General features: G+C 39.1%; 1 protein-coding gene across 10 annotated transcripts in view; it reads left to right on the top strand.

Moving 5' to 3' along the window:
- The window catches only part of PLD5 (phospholipase D family member 5), a 172,873-nt gene that overhangs the window by 21,904 nt on the left and 134,377 nt on the right, over positions 1–16,592 (top strand). The window contains exon 1 of one of the 10 annotated variants that reach the window (XM_040059557.2): positions 8,168–8,250. The exons of 8 other annotated variants lie outside the window; for them this stretch is intronic. The gene's annotated coding sequence lies outside the window, so the exon portion shown is untranslated. Of the gene's footprint in view, positions 1–8,167; positions 8,251–16,592 lie in introns of those variants that run through there. One more of the 10 variants, XM_040059556.2, reaches the window with a different exon arrangement.

The following is a 16,592-nucleotide window of genomic DNA, read 5'->3' as shown; positions in this document are numbered from 1 at the left end:
TCTGTGTTTTTTGATACCACTGCAATATTTTATACTCTTAGGATTATATGGGAGACTGTCAGAAGCCTTGCCAATGTCCAGCTATGCAATATGATTGCTTTTCTCTTGTCCACGGAGTTCACAGTCATATCACACTGAAGGCATTCAGGTTAGTTGAATACAATTTGCTCTTGGTAAATCCAGGTGATGTCCACATCATCTTCCTCACTTGCTGCCTTCTCTCTTCAAGTATGAAGAGCCTGGTGTCTCAGTGGCCAACTCCTCAGCTTGACCTCACTTTGACTGTGGGAAATGCTTTCCATTTCCAACTCTAATAAAGAAGTGATCATAATTTCTCCCCTGCACCTGCTCCTAAGTGCACCTGGCTATTATCTTCCCAAGATTACTCCCAAGGCAAGGTGCCTGCAGTTAGGCTTTCTGTAACTCTGCTTGAGAGATTTCAGAACATATTTATGACAATTCTTTTTGTAGTAGAGAAAACAGCATCTAACAGTAGAAGTACCGCTTTGAGAATCCATATGTTGACCAAGTTTCCTCGAATGCCAGAAGTTTCTTCTGTCGTAAAGTTAGCTTTGCTTAGCTTCCCTGAATTTTCCCTGAATTTTCCCAGAAAATGGCTAGTCTTTGAAAGAGCGATGGAAATGAGCAGAGAAAGTATTACTCAATCTTCACTTCATTATGCTTTTATATTCCATCTTTAGATTCAGTCTCTTAAAGTTGGTCTAGCGTAAAAAAATATTTTGAGCATAGACAGGGAATAAAATCTCAGGACAGTAGCTCAGGACTGCTCCTTTTAAAGACAGAGTGGAAATAGGTTTTGTGTGTTTTTCTTGTGACCTTGGGCAAGGTACCATACTCTTACTGTAACTTGTTCCTCTGCATGTATAATGGACTAATAGCATTACTTAGCTTTCTATAAGGGTTCTGGGGATGTATCCAGTAATGGCTATAAAATATACATGTAGACAAGTTTTAAATCATGTGAATAGTCACTGGCTCACTAGAATAGATGGTACACTGGAAATTTTATCATGTCTCCTCTGTGGGTTGATGGCGAAATGGGGTCAGCCACATTCCTTGTGTTGCTGCTGGTCATCTTGTGACCAGAGGCTAAGCTGATCAACTTGCTGATTTTTGTAGAAAATTTAATTAGTTTTCTTCGCAAATGGAATTGATTACTTACTTTCTGCTAGGAGAACTGATCTAGCTGATTCGTGTTACTGAAAAGTGGGCAAATTTGATGAAAAGAAAGGAGCAAGAATGTGAGAATAGGGCAGGAGCTGATCATAAACCTCCCTTTTGATGGGTGGTGTACTCAGGTTGGTTGAAGTGCAAAACAATGTTTAGAGATATGTTTGACTTCATCTTGGCCTCATACAGAGCATGCTTTTTAGGTCTCTGGTTTTTTTTTTCAGAGTAGGAACCTGGATGTATAGCTGTGGCAGGCTGTTGCAACACACAATGATGTTTGAGGACAAATTACTTCTATTACTTGTTTGTTTCATGTCAATATCAACGTTAGCCATTAAGCAGTTAGCTTTCATGTAAGTGAAATTTGACTTACCCAAGTCCAAAGCGTAAAAGGTAAAATATTTCCCAAAATGACAGGACTAGGTTGTTTCTGTAGACCTGCCTACTGACTTTTCATGTAGGGCTCTGATGCGCTTGGGAGTTCTTAAATTTACAAGATGTGTCCTCACTGCCTTGCAGAACTTGGGGCTAAGAGCAAATTGAAGCATGTTATTGTGTTCTGACAGGTGGAAACTTAAATGCTATTGTAGTACATTTTAGCATTTTGCTAGGGCTCCTTCTTAGGCTTATTTATCTGAACAAGGGCTTTTGTTTGCTTTCAGGGTGAAGGACAGTCTAGGTCCTAGTTTTGAAAGGCAATATTATTATGAAAAATTCTTAATAACAGCTGCTTCAGAGAGCCTTAATATGACGTTATGCAAGTTCAGATTTCTTGTCTTCTAGCACATGGATTCAGCTATTGTTTCCTTTCAGGAAGGGTGAAACTTTGAGGCATGTGTTATTAGACTGTTTTGATTAAACTTGCATTGCTAGTACAAATTCATAATATTACTTACCAGTCACTTCATTTCCCACATAAAGTGCTTCTTATCTGTCTCCTTTGCGGAGTGCACTTATTAAAACACCAGCACACAGGACACACAGACTCCAATAACTTTTATAGCATTTATTAGTATTTGCAAACTCTGTGTGGCCATAGCTTCTCACAGTGAGGAGAGCTTATTCTCAAATACTTGGATAACAATGCACGATGTCACTGGACACAGGTAAGGCTTTGTTGTCTTTACATCTGCTTCTCTTCAGCCATTTTTACATACTCATGAATTCCCTTTACTGTCTTCTTCATGGCCTTTTGCTTGACTCTCTCCAATAGCCCCATATTTCTGTTGCACACAGCGCTGCAGCTGTGGCCTCACCAGGGCTGAATAGAGGGGAAAAGAACCCCTCTCTTGACCTGCCAGCAATGCTTCTTCTGATGTAGCCCAGGATACTGCTGGTCCTGTTCGCCACAAGGGCATTTCCCAGGGCTTCTTCTGCAAAGCTGCTTTCCAGCTGACTGCCCCCAGCTCGTATTGACACATGAACTGTTGGGTTGTCCCTCTTCAGATGCAGGAATTTGGAGTTCCTTTTGTTGAACTTTCTGAAGTTCCTCCAGGCTGTCAATGTCCCTCTGGATGGTAGCACAACCCTCAGGCATATCAGCCACTGCTCCCAGTTCTGTATCATCTGCAGACTTGCTGAGGGCATATTCTGCCCCATTATCTACCACCACTCTCTGGGCCTGATCCTTCAGCCAATTTACAGTCCTCACTGTCTGCTCATCCAGCCCATATTTCATCAGATTCCCTATGAGAATCTTGCCGGAGACTGTGGAAGATCAAGTACCAAACCATGTTTATCCTTGAACAGACCTGCAAAATGGAAACAAATTACCAGCTCTTTTCATTTTTCTCCAGTCATTGGAGCAATTTAAACCAACAGGTGGTCTTTGAGAGATAGTTATTAACATATTTCGTTACATTTCCCTCTAATTTTATAAAATACATTATTTTCATTAAATTGTGAGCTACATATGCAAACAGTGTGGCACAGAAACCCATTAACTACTAAGCTGTTGCACTGATAAAAGATCATTTAACAAAAATACGTGTAATAGGTGTATTTTATGAGAATATGAAGGTTGCTTTGCTGGGAAATGGAGAAGAAGAAAAATGGTGTAATAAGATATTGTATATACTTTCTGTCAACTTTTACAATTGTGTATGTTTGATAATTGGATCCCTGGAAGCATGCCCATGAAATATGTCCCTCTTTTAAGTAAATCATGAAAAACAAGACTGACAGGAAGATTAGGAGTCACAGAGCCCATGCCTATGCCTCTGGAATGCATTGGCTATAACTAAGTGTAATACTGAATGATGGGTGAAATTATATTTTATGATCAGTGTAAAGACTTAATTGTCAGGTTAAAGACTTAAAATATTGGGTTCTTTAAAAAAATATTTAGAACTTAGTATTCTTGCATTTTTGCCAGAATTATGACTAATGTATCTAATCTTTTTCATTACAGTTCGTATAAAAATGGTGATATTTTGTTCTTTGTTTTACTGAGTCCCTGTAGGTTATAATACATTTGTTATTACTTTTTATGTTTGGTTTTACTGTTTTATCTTGAAATAAGCTAAAGATCTTCCGTTCAAAGAAACTGCTGCCTCTTGCATGCAAATGTAGCCTGCAGTGTAATTGTATTAAGATTTTGAAATAAAGCAGGTGTGCAGATTGCTTCTCAGGAAATAAAGTATGCTCGTTCTTACTGTTAATGTGTTTTTCTGTTACCTCGTCTTATATTCCAGTCTGCCTGTGCCTGCATATTTCTCCAGGACATAGTCCAAAGCCATTGAAAACTCTGCTAATTCCAATGAACTTGAGATCAAGGCTTTAAAATTCTCAATTTTAAACTCTGTGGGAAGAAATGTTGATGGCTTATGTAGTGCTGATTACTGTGGAGCCCTTGTCTTGAGGGCTTTAGGCTGTGTTTAATTTTTCAAATTATATTCAGAATATATACTGACTTGGTCTTTAGTTTGTCATAGTTTGAAATATGAGTCCTTTTCTTCATTAGTGTGTTGTATTACAGTTAGGGGTTGGGGCTTTGGGAGTGGTGTGTTTTTTGGCTTTTGTTCATTTGTTTGTTTGTTTTCCTTCTATGAAATTTCCTGAATGAGTAACCCTGTATTTAAAGTATACCTTTCCCCCCTCTGTTAAAAGGAAACACTTTTATAATAACAGAAAGCCATGTTTTACATTCCATAACCTTTTTTTTCCCCCCCAGAAAATGAATTACCTTTATTTCATTAAAAAAAAAAAAAAAAAAAAAAAGTGCAAGTAGGGTATGTAGTTTTAAGTACTTTTACACTTCTGTGAGTCTAAAGCAAGTACTAATTTTTGATTCTAAAAAATAAAATTTAGAAAGTTAACAAGATTATCTGTCCTGCTTTCCTAACATCTACCCTGAGCTCTTCAGGTGATTTATAACCTGCTTACATTCTGCATTGTTTGACATCTGGAGTCCCAGTGTTTCAAGTTCCTATAGGTTTGGAGTACTGCAGAGTAGGTGGTCACGGTGCAGTAGGTTGAGGGACAGTATAAATCAGGCAGTATTCAAAGAACCTTTGTGGTGGCTGCACTCCTATTCTTCAGAGAGATAATTCTGTTTATTCAGTTTTTCGGAAAATGTGAGTTATTGGGTCATTTTTTAGTAAGATGAAATTTGAAAAAGCAGCTTGGTAAAAACTTATTGTTATCAATCAGCAATTTTAGTTTTTGTCAAAGTAAGAAAAAGTAGAGACTATGCAAAAATGCATGAATACAGTAACTCAAAAAATGATTGACTGTCTTGGGTTACAGACTGCAACAACTATGCTTTGCTTACAAAGTGTTTCAGATAACACCTATTTTACATTCATTCTTATCAAACTTCTATTACAGAAAGGGTGATTTTTCACTTTTGTTGTTGGGATATTTTCACTGAAGAGTAATGATTTGTTTTACACCTCTCTGCAGGCACATATGCCAGTTAAAACAAAAAACAACCATTCTTGTCTCATTTAATAATGCCATCAGACCACTTCAGGTTACAAGCTTCCTTATTCTTCCCTATCTTTTATGACTACAATTTTTTTTTTTTTTTATTTTTTTTTTTTTTTGCCTGTTAAAGATATCCGTGCAGTAACACAGAGTTTGACAGTCTTCTACATTGCTACAGATTTGTCCATGTTGTGGTAGATGCCCAAAGGATAATGTTACAAATAAAGGCAGAAAAGTATGAAAACCATGTCAACATGCCTTTATTTTTGGTAGAAGGAGAATCTGAACAGTTTCAGATGGTTCACTTTATCCTCACAGTAAGAAAAGCCCCTTGGCTCAGGAAACTGTAATAGCCACTTTTATATAATATTTAGTATGTATTCAGTGGTTGGAAAATATGAAGGTTACCACTGAAGCATCTGCCTATTCTGGTGAAATTGTTTTCTGGTTTTTTATCCAACTGCAAAAGTTGTTTTGGTTCAAACTTAGTGGTAAACCTGCATTTAACTCTACAAATTTGTAGATATGTAGGCATCTATCATCATTTTTGCAGTTCTAGTAGCAGTTAATATGGAAGGATTTGCCTCTGGGGTTATCTTTTGAATACATTCAGAGATTTGGACTGGCTTCACAGATCATAGCAACAAAGCTGGACAGGTTCCGTGCTCGCTGTATGACACAATCCTAATTTATGAATGCATGTATCCTAATCTCACAGAAATTAAACTGCTTGAAAGCTTGTAGAGAAAGTTGGAGGTAACCTTTATATTTTTAACAGAATATTGTATAATGTGGATTAGCATTCTGTACTGAGATTAGGGCCTTTTATGCTGCGCGAATGCAGCGAGAAGCCTTCTCATGAAGGCTGAGGAGGTGGAATAAAGGCAGAGAGTGGCAATTTGTTTCAGTTTGTTGGTTTAGGATTTAAATTAGCTCTCTAGATTAATGTCCTAGCCACTATGTTTCACTTTTGGGCTTGTCTTTATTGCAAGTGTCTGTAAGAAGAGGCGCGCTGCCCTCAGTTTTCATCCGGCCCTGGCACTTGCTCAGACTTATGTCTACAATCACAAATAGTACAGGAGCAATGTAAAATTCTAATTAAGGTACATGCATCATTTAGCTAAAAATAAACACTTCAGGAAAACAAAGTAGGATTTGCATTTGCATAACATATCTTACAATTTCAGTTCATGGAATTGCAGCTCTGGTCCTTGGTTTGGGGAGGATCATAGGGCTTGGGTTTTTTCCACAGAAATATGTTCAGTTTCCTTCTTAAATCAGCGCTGAGTTACCTGGAGATTCTCCTGTGTTCAGAGGGCTCAATAAAGTTTTGAAAGCAGCCTGCTGAAAAGTAGAAGAGATTTCCAATGGGAGTATGTCTAAGGATAACTTCCTTTTCTGAGAGGCTGGTTTTCATGGAGTAATGAACTACCTTGTTTTGAGAGGAAGAAACAATGTAAAACTGGTGTCAACAATTCCCTTCAGATTATAAGAGATCAGAATATAATCCAAATGTAGTTAGTTCAACTGTAAAGACATAGCAAAGAAAAAACTCAAATATTTAGATCTGTGGAAATAATTTTGTAACTCAGACTGATTTGTGGTTTTTAATAGTTCCTGTAAACTATGTGGACGTGCTGTGGCTTTTTTGTCCAATTAGTGGTCAAAATATTTATAGCAGATTCAAAGGCTGACACTATCCTAAGGAAATTTATATATACAGGAAGCTTTATTTTGTTGGCTTCAGAAACATTAAATGTAATTCTTGTAGATAATGAAAATTATTACATTTCCCTCTCTCTCCTGCCCAAAAATGACTTACCAAGATAGGAAGTATTATATATATCATACAGAAGGTTTTAATTGATTTGAAAATTAAGTCTGAGCATTGAATCTTTGAAGTTCTTTATTCAAGAAGATGCTTTTAGAGACAGGCTTCTCTCTGCTGTAAAGTAATATGTGCAGCAACCAGGTGCAATGTGGAGGTGTTTCCAATTGTGTTTTTACTGTTCAGATGTCTGACTTATGGATTCTTCAACCCCGTTGTGTGAGGTATTTGGGTCTGTTCCCACTGAAGCTTATCCAGTAGAGGCTGAAAAGACAACGTTAAACAAATGTAATGTGGAAAGCACTGCTGGATGCCATTTTAGTATGCTGTTAAATTTAGTAGTCATAGATTTTGCACATCATCAGGGCAGAATCTTCCAATGATTTATCTGGTTTTAATTTATTATAAATTTTCTGCTTTATGAAATCTTTGTGGTGCTTATTTTTCACACAATGGAATTTCTTTTATTTTTCCCAACTTCAGTCAAAACCTTTTGTTCTCGCAAAAAGAAATCAATGTGGCTACTATATATTTACTGTATTTACTAACATATATATTAGCAATGTATATATTGCTATATATATGACAAAATACTGTAATATTTTGAAAATAATTATTCATTTATGTTCAGATATGACTTTCCTTTCCCTGCCTTTTGAAATACAGTACTTCTTAACAGTAGCATTAAAAAGCCTCTTCAGGAATGCACTAGATGTGTAAGTCAGTAGTGGAAAACAGTAGTACTGTGATTTAGTTGTAAAATTTTAGAGAGATTAGCTGGGCTTTGCAGAGTTTTGTGCATCACCTGGGAAAGCATGTTATTAGTGTTTCCCAGGTAAGCAAATACCATCAAGGCTTCTTTAATATGTGTTCGTGTGAGTATTGGCTTTGTCTTCTGAAGAGACATTTGCCAAAAGAATAAAGGGAGGGATGAAGATACCATTCTGCAATGTGTGGCATTCTCTCTGTATATTTCTCAGTCCTTAGGTTTTCAAAGGTTATTTTTGTTTTCCTGGCAGGTCACTCTCGATCTCGCCAACATGGTATTTTTCAGTTGTGTAAACAATTGGAACATAGCAACAAGTGAAACACAGCTGAAACTACTGAGACTATATAAGTGCTATGGCAACAAAGAGTTTGGCCAGGAAGAATACCTAGGCCCTAATTACCTCTGGATGCCTTAAAATCATTAGATAATTAAGCTATTAATGAACTTAAACTGTGGCTTTGGTTCAGCTTGACCGGTAATAAGTTCATTAAGTTACTCATCACCCGACATTAAATTTCAGCTACACTGCTAAAATGTGAGTATTAATTTAAATTACTATAAATGCATATTATTCCTTTCTTCCTCTGCCAGTGCAGTTTAATGACTGTTTGCACCAGGCACAGTATATTCTTATTTTGTGTCATGCTTCACTGCAAAATGTTTTTTACTTTGCTACTCAGCCACTATTCCACTGTTCAGTCACTTCCTCCTAGCCTGAAAAACATGGCCTTACATTTTTCATCTGGCAGATGTGTCCAGAGAAGTCAAGCAGCCTTGATTTTGGCTTTGGGTTTTTGCTATCTTATTGATCACTTTTCTTTCTGTAGCTCTTATGTCATCCTACCAGCTGATTCCAGAGAACCACCAGAAACATTTGATTTGAGAAGCAAGAAATGCTTTGGTGACAGAGTGAGGCTGAGAATGTTCATGTATGAAATTATATCTGGTTATATAATTTATTTCTCCATAGAGTCTTTTGGGTTAACACCAACTCCAACTTCAGGCAGGTTGCAACATTCTCTCTTGTGTTCAGAAGAAACTGTCTAAAGCTGTCCATATTATCCAGATTGCTTTCTTTTTCTGGTTGCCTGTCCTGACAGTCAACTTTCTTGCAAAATAGTTGCACTGTGTCCAGCCGGGATGTAGGTAATTCTTTTCACAGTTCTGTGTGGTACTGTGTTTTGGATACGTGGTTAAAACAGTGTTGATATTGCATTAATTGGCAATTGCTGAAGGGTGCTTGCACGGCACAAAGGTCTTTGTTTCTCCGTCTCCCCTCAAATTCAGTAGGGAAGTAAGCGGGGAAGAGGTTGGGATGGGACACAGCTACGACTGCTTGCTTTGCAATAGAAACTGGGGGTAGAAGAAGGAGGGTGTGGTGGCATATCAGTGTTTTCCATGGTGGTTCTTGCTTGAAGGGTATCCACATTTGTGGGAGATAGTGAGTGACTTCAAGTCACTTGCTTCTTTGGGGTGATGTGTCCCCTCTTTCCTTCACCTGCTAAGCTGTCTTTATTTGATCCACAGGTTTCCTTGCTTTGTTCTTCATTTTGTCTCCTGTGTGCCACTGAGAGGGGGGAAGTGAGTGAGCAGCAGTGTGGGTGTTGATCTTCTGACCAGGGTCATCCCCTGACAATAGTTTGTGTAAGCATAAACTGTTTGCAGACCTGTGGTTGCAGCAGTGTTTCTCCCCAGTCACCTGTTTCACGTGCCTGTTAGGTCAAGAGAATCTGTGTAAAAGCAGGTTGTCACTCTGATTTGTGTGTGTCTGTACTTGGAAGCTCTTGGCCATTGACAGCTCTGTGCATCAGTCTCCAGAGGGAGATAACCTATTCTTTCTCAGCAGCTTCTTTTGTTTTAAAAACGTAGATTTACAGTTTACTGTAAGACTCCTGACTTCACTTTTTCATAGGTCGGGGCCTTTTACCGCTCAGGACATGGAATGCTCCATCTTGTGATCTTGTGTGAAATGGACAGGTTTTAAGCTTGGTCAAATGAGGGAAGGATTCAGTCTGTTCATCTCACTCTATTTGGCCTTAATTATTTTAGGGTAAAGCTGTAACTGCACTGTTCCTCTGTCTCTTAAGCCAGCAGTCCATCTCTTAAATCTATTTTCTCTTTTTTTTCAATATGGATAATATTTTGGTTAAAAAATTTAGTTCAGAAGCTTGTGTAGAGTTTTTAGAACCTTTTCAAAGGCCTTGCCACTAAAATCAGCTCTTCCCTATTCTTCTTTCTCATATTCTAAGCACAAGTGGGCCAGATTGTCATCTGCTGCTATGATCAGTTTTCAAAATGATCTGTCATTTCCAGAGATGGTTTCTGTTCAGCTGTCTGACCACTTGCTGTGTCTTTCCATAAAAATGCTGTCAGGTAAGGGGGATATTGAGCTTGCATATGTCTTTCAGCACTGTGCATGTCCATTTTTTGCTCAGCCTGTGCTGGAGACGCATATTGTGTACACCTACTCTTCTCAAGTTTTCACGGATCTGTAGCAGTCATTTGCCTGCTTGATTTCTTGCTCATGACTCTTCATTTGGAAGCGGGTTTAAATCAGCATCACCTGCTTCATAGTGTCTGGTACCTGAACAAGTGCTGTTCAAATACTTTTCATTTCTTTCTTAAGATTGGTCCCTTCCCTGAGAACCACTTGTGCAGACACACGTGTTGCTTTTCGAAGTAGGTTGTGTCTGTCACTGAGCTTTTTACGCTGGAATAGTTTGGCACTCTCCTGGCCCTGTTGCTTGGGATTTGCCACCGTGTCTGACAGGGGCTGTGTCACGCAGAAATATGAGCCTTCGACACCTAATGCCTTTCTGAGCATTTTCTTGTCCGTATGACTTTGCAGTAGTACTCTGCCGTGTCTCCTATTTCATCTGGAGTTTTCCAGAGCCATCCATCTCTAGCATGCGTGCCAGGCGTTTGCTTTCTCAGGACGGTTTAGGAGAGGTGTCATGGTCAAGGAAGTCCAACAAATACAGGTCACTTTTATCTACAGTAACCCTGAAAATCAAAGCCCTGAAAATCTCCTTGGGGGCTGCTCCATTTTCTCCACTTCTGTATTTGACTGTTTGAGACTGTCATTAGGCAGAGTATTGCAGCAGAATGAAACGTCTTTTATGATCCAGTAAAATCATATTAAGTGTAATTTCACATGGAAACAAAAGGTAATTACATCAACGCAGCTAATGTCGTTACGCAGGAGGCCGAGTCCGAATTGGCTATTTTTAGTGTCGGCGTTAGGCAGGCTCTATCCGTGAAAGCGCTGCCCTGTGGAGTGCCCGGCAGCCTGTTGTGCGGCCGGCCCTGCTCGGCCCCGGGGCCGGCCGAGGCGCGCTCCGCAGCCCCCGCCGCCGGCAGCGCGCCCGCGGTGCTGCACCGCCGCCCGGCGGCCGCTCCCGCGCTCCCTTCCCGCCTGGAATTCGGGCAGGGCATCGCTCCTGCGGCCGGGGAAGCTCGTAAGGGAAGTGCTGTCCTGGCAACCGCGTTTCTCAGTGACCGAAACAAATTGTTTGCTGAGTTACGCTGATCGCACTCGTAGTGTTTAAAGGCTGTGTCTGCTCTTTACTAATGCTGAAAAAAGCAAATTTTTTTTCTCTTTTGCCTAAAATAATAGGATCGTGCTCTTCGTACTTTTCTTTTTTTTTTTTTTTTTTTTTTTTTTTTTTTTTTTTTTTTTTTAATAGAAATGTCTCTTGAGCTACTTTGTGATGGAAGGATTGCTGCAAACTTGCAAAACAGTGATCTCTGATTAGTGCTCAAAATACCCTAAACTTCTTTAAATGGGACTCCTTCAACATCTGCTTTTGGCTTGAGAATATGATTGCAGTGGGTGCTAATTTCAGTGGCTAGATCAAGCAATGCTGTGCTGCTCTGCTTAGTTTGGCAGCAGCCTGCAGAGGAACGGCGGCATTGCCCCTGTTGACACAGATGACAGAAAGTGGAAGCTGCCCCCTCTCTCAGAGCAGCTCTGCATCTCGCTCTGCACTGTCCCACCAGCCATCTCCCTGGAGGGCTGAAGTGGCTCTTGTCCCCACCTGGCTGCTCCAGGTGGAGGAGTGGTGGCAGACCAAGCCTCTGTGCAGCATTCTCAGGAGCTGTGCAGAGAGAGGGTCTATCAACTGTTTTCCTTAATGCGGTTTTGAGGGCAGGTATTCTTGTGCCTATGAGAGAGTGAGAGATGAATTCAGCTCTGTTGTGAAGCTGATACCTGTCTGTGCTGTTCAGACAACACACAGGCTCAAATCTATGTGTAACTTAGCTGGGGTGGTCCAGTGTAGCCCCCTCAGAACAGTGGCAGAAACAGAGAATGTAGTTATTGTTTCTCAGCTCTTGGAGGTTTTCTTGCCCGCTGAATCACTGTAAAAATAAAAAGACTTGTTCCAGGCAGCTGGACTCTGGGAGGCAGCACTCATATGTTTTTTCAGCTGCATCTGATAGATAAGGAGGATTTCTGTATCTCCCCCCACCCCCCCCACCCCCCCCTCTTTTTTTATGCAATGGACTTTTTTTTTGCAACTGTTCTTACCTTTAGCTCACACTTTCAGCTCCTCAAAAATAAGGGGAAACGATTTCTTTGTAACTTGTAAGCAATGTTTGTGCTCGATGGCAATGACAGCCCACCATCCTCTGTGTATTGATACAGCTCATTTAAACAGCTGCCACCTGCTCCAGTTACGATCTCTGAGCTGTCACATCAATTCAGGGCTGGGTAATGTCAAACATCCAAGGCCATGTTTTAATTGGTAAGGGGCCTCTTCTATTCTGTAGGTGCTGTACCAATATCATAAGATCTGAATGTATTTCTCCTGATTTGAAATTACATTCCCACTGTGTGAGGTCCAAACCTCTATAAGCAGAATTTTGCATAAAAGTTTTCTTTCTTGCAAGGCCAGTAGAATGTCTTAATCTTCTTTCTTCTTCAGAACATTATTTGAAGTATTTGAAGCTGTGCTTTTATAAGTCCTCTTGAAGAATAGGATGTTACCACTGGAAAGTTTCATTGATATTATTATATGAATTATGATTTCAGAACGTAGCTTATAGCTGAGTTTTTGGTAAAGTTTCTTGCGAGGTGAAATATTGCTGTGTTTATGGAAGAATAGCAGACTAGGTGGGGATATCCGTCTTTGATTTTTGGTGTTGTTGGTTGTTTTTTGTGCTAGCTATTTATTTGTAGATCCAGCAGGCCTTGAAGATGGACCAGACTGAGATACTGTAAAGAACTGTAAAGTTCTGCCCCTCTCTGTGCCCTACCCTGCTTCTGCCAGCTCTCTTCTTCTGTCTTTCTACTTTGTCTCACTTTCTTTCCTACAACTTTTTTTTTTTTTTCCTCCAAATCCTGTTGCTTTTACATGCTTTTACATGTTGCTGATGAAACTGATGAACAATGAAGAGCTGATACTGGCATTTGTATTTGTGGAATTTGGTTTTGGAGTTCCTGTTAGATTTTTGAAGGAATGGAGAATTTTTGTGTTCAGATGACATTTTTAGCCCATAGAATTACAGCTTTTACCAATTTACACTCAGAGTGCACTTTGGACATATTTCATCACAGAAAAAAAAAACAACAAAAAACACCAAACCCCCCCGCCCCCCCCCCCCCCCCCCCCCCAACCCACACAGTCTTGTGTTAAAAATTTTCGTGTTTTTCTAGGTGTCTTTGAGGTTTTGTATTTGTTTTGGTTTGCTGACTTTTAGAATTCCTGCAGACATATATAATCTTGTTTGTCTTCATTCTGTGATGCTATATAATATTGCATGTTTTTTTCTTATTACTTATCAAGCTGTGGTTTATTTTTTTTTATATTTACAGCAAATTGTTCATAGATACTTTCATTATTTTTTGCAACTTATGGAGAGAGAAGGTGCTTCAAAACTCTAGGGACAATTTGGACAGACTTACAGAGTGCCTCAAGAGAGCCATAATTGTGTGTCCCTCAGGCTTTGTGACATCTCAAGCAAATCCCAAATGACTCAACAATTCCATATTTAAATTTATTAGGATTTTTTATTTAATAAAAAAATTGAATTTTTTTATACTCTTCTCTTGAGACAGCAATCAAATGCCAAAGTAAAAGCAATTCTGTCAGGGCAAGAATTCAGTTCTTGGTCAGTTGCTTTATGTTTGGTACCAGTTAGTACAACCCTTCGGTTGTTGCAGATTGAGCGCTCTATTCTGAATGTTGCATGAACACTTGTGAAATAACTTGTATTGACATATCTAACCTATTTTCATCACAAAAGATCAATTACTTTTAATCCAACTTAAGTTTTTTCAGCTTCGTTATGCGTTCCTTGATCATTCAGAGCATTCAAGGGCATCTTTATGTTGCGTAAATAAGTACTTAAATTATGTGGCCCGCTAACTGTATTTCTAAAGAGGCCTAAGGAATGTTATCAGATGCCTTTGAGAGCTTTATTTTTATTTTTGAAACAGCTCCAAAGCATGGAGCTCATGGTGACAGTTAATATGCTGAGAGGGGTAAAGTCTGGCAATAGGGTTGTAACCAGTCAGCAAGGATTAAATTACAGGTTTTTACTCAAGGGAGGAAATTGGTTTCCTCATAAAAAGGAGATATTCTGGACCTGTCTGGAAAATGTAAGCTCCCATTGCTTGTGGATCCTTCAAGAACTGTAGGGAGAAAAAAAAAATAAAACATCTTTGAGGCTTATAGATGTAGAAGTTGGAGTTCACATTAAACTTTTGTGGGTATATCAGTAAATTATTATTTTCCTTGGTGGACACTTCTTTTTTCTGTTTTAGAAGGAGTTCAAAGTAAATGGAAAAGGTGGCTTTGTTCTGAAGCAGGTGTGCTAGTGCTGAAATAAGTAGTTAATCAACTTGATTTTTTTCCCCCTTCCTGTATAGGTGCACAATAGCATTTGTTCTGTATAGAAATGTCTTTTAGTTGAATTTAGGAAGTGATATTTGTACTTGCATTTGGGAGGTGCATGTTTTAATTGCGAGAAGACTGACAGAATTAATTCTAAAATTTTTATACATTCAGTAATTGAATTACGTTTTGGTAAAAAATGGAAGTACTCTGGCTTAATTTACTGAAAGACAGAGTTGAAAATTGTTTGTATGTATGCATAGGGCCATACTACCCTGTCCCATACACATTTTGTGTAGAAACATGCAGGAGCACCACTTGGCTGCATGTCTTCATATTTGTCATCTAATCACTGTCCCAGCAGATACCTTTGTGAGCATAAGGGTTTCATAAATTTCAAGGATTATAGGAAAGGTTTGTTTAGACTAGTAAGATGACTGAAAACTTTCTGATGGAAAAATTTTTACTTCTAAAAAGAGCAAGACCTCTGTGGCCTGATTGATTGCAATTGAATTGCCTCATGGAATTCTCTGTTGGGTCTCAGTGATATTACATGTGGGGCTTCTCTGATGGGAATCCCATTAGCAGTGTGACTAATACGAGTGTGTGAGTTGTTTATGGACGCTGCCAGAGTTCTGGTGTGGCACTGGGCGCTGGCCAGACTGGGCATCTTCTGCGCCTTCCATGCTGCTGATATTGCTCAAGACAAAGTATCTGGTGACAGCTTTCTGATCAAACAATGAAACTGGGGCTGTCTACTGGTTTATTTTGTCCTGTAAGCTATCTTGTATACCGTTGTCCATTTTTCTCCATTGAATTTTGTCTCTCTTGGTTTCCCAGAACCTGGTTTGCTTATTTTTTACCCTTCTATCTTCTTAATCAGCCTTTCAGTGCCTGTTTCCACTCCATCTTGCTGTTTTTCTTGGGGATTGAACTGTGGTCCTTTTATTTACATCAGACAAGCTCATCTGTAAATCCAAGTCAAATTCATCTTTGCCATGATGCCTTGCAAATTAATTGCTTTAGCTCTGGCTGAAGAAGAAGGGTCTGGAATAAAGAGAGCTTCTTGTGGCTGATCAGCTAGATGTCAACAGCTCAACATGGCTAAAACAGGCCTCCTGCAGACTGCCCTCCTGCTGCTTCCTTGTCACTCTAGAAAACAACCTAATCTTGCCATGGTGTTCATAACACATGTCAATTATTACTTTGTTCTTTCTCTAAGTTCAGAAATTACACTGTCAGTGTTATTGATGGTTAAATCTTATTTTTGAATGTAATTTCTTAAAGGAAGTTCATTGCTGTTTCAGCAAACATTCAAATCTTCCATCCAGGTCTTCTTCACCTATTAAACAAGCTTTCCAATTAGTCCAGCAACCTTTTCCTTGCCTTCTCCAGGGCAGTCCTGCACTTTCATACCCATTCAGATCCAGAGAAAATTGTTATTGTTTCCTTATGCAAACAGAATAGACGAAATCTACAGGCATCTCTTCTGAATTTATTTTCCCTCCTTGCACAGAACACGGTCTTCACTTTTCTAGATCTTTATGAACTCTCAGTTGGTGCAGAAGCATCACTCCATCCTCTTTCATTATTCATTAAAATTTCAGGCTCAGTCTTATGCTCTCCTAGTACAAAAATATGCTTTTTCTTGAGAGTTTCTCCAAGGTAGTCTCCATAGCCTGTTGCTAATCCTTTCTTTAAAACCCCTTTACTGCGAGGCCCCAAAAGCTTGGAAATTATTCTAAGTACCTGTTAAACTAGCCAGTAATATGACTTGGTTCGTTTTGCCTCCCTTTTTTTCACCTCTTACTGTGCTATTTGATAGCAAGGTCCATGGAGTCAGGACTGTCTTTGTTAGGTTTTGGGTTTGTGGTGTTCTTTTTTTTTTTTTTTTGGTATGTATGTGTTTTTTTCTTTTCTTTTATCACACCAAACACAGAAGCATCCTGAGACCATTAAGATTATAATAATGTCAACTAAGTAATTAATCATAGTTGTAGCATTGCAGGGAAATTTGCTGTGAGATTTGCTGTGTGAAATT

This window comes from Hirundo rustica, chromosome 3, assembly GCF_015227805.2.
Source record: "Hirundo rustica isolate bHirRus1 chromosome 3, bHirRus1.pri.v3, whole genome shotgun sequence".
Classification (NCBI taxonomy): Eukaryota; Metazoa; Chordata; class Aves; order Passeriformes; family Hirundinidae; genus Hirundo; species Hirundo rustica.
This window is presented reverse-complemented; position numbering and strand designations above follow the sequence as displayed.